This window comes from Adiantum capillus-veneris, chromosome 27 (assembly GCF_014529385.1).
Source record: "Adiantum capillus-veneris isolate H3 chromosome 27, ASM1452938v2, whole genome shotgun sequence".
Taxonomy (NCBI): domain Eukaryota; kingdom Viridiplantae; phylum Streptophyta; class Polypodiopsida; order Polypodiales; family Pteridaceae; genus Adiantum; species Adiantum capillus-veneris.
This window is the reverse complement of record NC_140957.1, coordinates 53,666,663-53,669,921: the sequence shown is the minus strand read 5'-3', so window position 1 is coordinate 53,669,921 and position 3,259 is coordinate 53,666,663. Positions and strand designations below refer to the sequence as shown.

Here is a 3,259-nt window from a genome sequence, read left to right as displayed (position 1 = left end):
AGGGGAAAAAGAGAAATTCTGCCTCAAAATAGACATATATAGTGTAAAACCCCAAAAAAATAACCTAATATTATGAAATTTCCTCTTCATAAAACGAAGAAATGGAATTTTGTATGTTTGGAAAATGATTTTTCTCTCATTACTGGTAGCGTTTGCAAACTTTGCTCCCCGTTGGTAACTCTTGGTAGTATCCTCTCTCTCTCTCTCTCTCTCTCTCTCTCTCTCTCTCTCTCTCTCTCTCTCTCTCTCCTGTACGGGCCAAGAATGCATGCAGTTACCACTGACCAATGTTTGGGAAAAATGTGTCTCAGCTTAATATCATGTCGTTTCCAATTTCAAAAATTTTGGTTGAGGGCAAGGGGGAAAGGACAAATTCCGCCCCAAAATAGAGAAAATTTATCTCTCCCTCTCTCTCTCTCTCTCTCTCTCTCTCTCTCTCTCTCTATATATATATATATATATATATATATATATATATATATATATATATATATATATATATATATATATATATATATATATCCTCCTGTACGGACCAAGAATGCATGCAGTTACCGTTGACCTTCCTCTAGAAAACTGAAGGAAAAAGGAAATTTGTATGCTTGGAAAATGATATTGCCCGAACACTAACACTCACCAGTACCCTCTCTCTCTCTCTCTCTCTCTCTCTCTCTCTCTCTCTCTCTCAATTTGGCATGGCCGTTGGCCTTTGGTGGTTATTCCTCTCTCCTATACGAATAGAGCCTTCATGCACACTGAGCTTACGCGAGCATGTGGGGGCAGGGACTCCCGTGTTTGCACAATGCCCCCCCCCCCCTCTCTCTCTCTCTCTCTCTCTCTCTCTCTCTCTCAATGAGAACAATTTCATTGTTTCAAGGATCACTATCGGGGGAGGCCGGAGCAAGCAGCGACTGCCAGGTGTGTTTTTTGTTTTGGGGGGGGGGGGGGGGGGGATCTCTCCCCCGTTTATTATAGTATAGATGGCGCATTCGACCCATCTATCTCTTGATAAGTATCTCTTTCAATGGGCTTGAGTTTTGGAAAAAGAAATTGTAGATAATTCCTCCGAGGAATGGCTAAAGATATTACACCCAACATCTAAGGAATGTGAGTGTACGTGTGTGTGTGTGTGTGTGTGTGTGTGTGTGTGAGAGAGAGAGAGAGAGAGAGAGAGAGAGAGATCACATGCAAGTTTTCGTTTTTATGGGCGAATGAGACTCCTCATTTCATCTCCTTTACTTGGTTTGGATTTTCATATCCTTGAATGACTTTTCTCCTTTCATCTCCTCCACACGTACTTTCCACATCCTAAAGTCCATTCATTTTTCGTCAAGGTCGGTGGTCGGGGGGGCAGCAGATATGTGCCCTCCATTTCACTTGCATTATTCAACAGAATATCGGAATCGACAACGACAACGTGCTCAATCAATTGTCGCCACCTCAGCAATCAGAATGTGCTTAGAGCCTTACAACTCAGCATGCAAAATTCGTTGCACCTTGGGACAGTCTCGCTAAGCTTCGGAAAACTCAGCACACGAAATCAACACTACGTCAAAATTTGTTATTTTCCTACTGCTCGAGACTCATGGTGCAATGAACACGTATTTGACCCCCCTCCCACTGACACTTGGCGGTCGAGAATGGTCATGAAGTGACCATTCCCCCCGGGTCCACCATTTCCCTATGCGACCACAGGGCGACCGGCGGAGCCACTACAGGAATGGTCACTTCAGGACCATTCCCTACCCCATAAAAGATCTCACATTTTCCAGGCACGATGGTTTCTCACTTTTGTCATTCAATCCAAGAGAATTCTTTGAGTAAAATGATGGGTTGCGTGATATTAAATTCACTCAATAGCTAACATGTATGCCAGATGGGATGTTCTTGAGGAGATTTGTATTTGGAATGTCATCTCTTGGAATACATTGATTGTGGGAAAGCCAAAAAGCTCTCAACTGTTTTCAGCGCGAGAGAGAGAGAGAGAGAGAGAGAGAGAGATATTACACACTTGCACACACTCTTTAAGCGTGGAAGGATCGCATACTGCATGTGCGGGAGAGAGATAACCATGGCTTCTTTGTCTCTGACCTCACGAGTGGATCCAGCCTGTGCGGGAGAAGGGATCCCTCTCTAGCTCGTTGTTGAAGCCATCACATGTCTCAACTTCGTTTGGTGTCAAGGCCTGCGCGAGGGTTTCATGCTCTCTTCAGGATGAAAGTTGCTATTGTGAGTCTGATCACCTCCGTGCTCATCGTCTCTGGAGCCAATGTAGAAGGCCCGCCAAAGAGGCTTTCCTATAATGAGCTAAAAGGTCTGACATACATGGAAGTCAAGGGAAGTGGTATTACTACCCAGTGTCCCATGATAAAGGGTGGATCCGATGCCTTTGGTCTCAAGCCTGGCACATATCAGCTTAAGAAGTTGTGCTTGGAGCGTGCCTCTTTCAGGGTGAAAGCAGAGTCTCAGTTCAAGGGAGGAGTCCCAGACTATCAGCCCACCACGCTCATGACAAGGCTTAAATTTCAGGAGCAAGATGGATCCATTATGTTGCAGTTAATGTTCACCTCCCTGGGGTTCATCTGTTGCACTCCCATCTCCATCCCCAATCTTGACCTACATGTCATGAAGCTCATGCCAGCTGCAACAGCGTCACTTGAAGACATAAATTCCTCTCAAGCTGCATGCACCAATGCTACGTTGATGCTTGGTTTGCCTGTGAGTGAGGCCGGTGCCATCGTCATCAACATTGAAAATGAATAAAAATCATGCCACTAATCAACTCTGTTGGCTTGTCATCGTTGACTTTTTTTGTAGGTGGCACGTCACAAACTCATGATACTGCTCAGAGCCATCCCAGATAGCTTTCCTCCATTGAAATCCCTGCAAATTGGATGTAAAACAATTGAAACCTCCAAAGTCGATTTGCGGTTGTCCATAGTCAATTGAAACCTCCATAGTCGATTTGCGGTTGTCCATGGTGTGGATCCCGTAGAGTTCTACCATGTTGAGCCGTGCTTTTGCGGATGCTGATGACCCCTAAAACATCACTACACAAGGCATCTCATTTAGAAGAATTGGAAGATTCATATTTCGGCACCTGATCACAACACAACCGCCATCCTCAAGGAGGCCAATCATCATCGAACGACATGAATTGGGCTATGCTCTTGGGTGAAGAAGCTCGAAATATAGGACTGAAATCTCTTTTGAAAGAACAATGCTACAACAAATAATGGTTTGCTATGGTAACAGTTCC

General features: G+C 44.5%; 1 pseudogene; it reads left to right on the top strand.

The window, feature by feature from the left end:
* Window positions 1-2,071: 2,071 nt before the first annotated feature.
* Window positions 2,072-2,615, top strand: LOC147421993 (oxygen-evolving enhancer protein 1, chloroplastic pseudogene; annotated as a pseudogene).
* The last annotated feature ends 644 nt before the right edge of the window (window positions 2,616-3,259 follow it).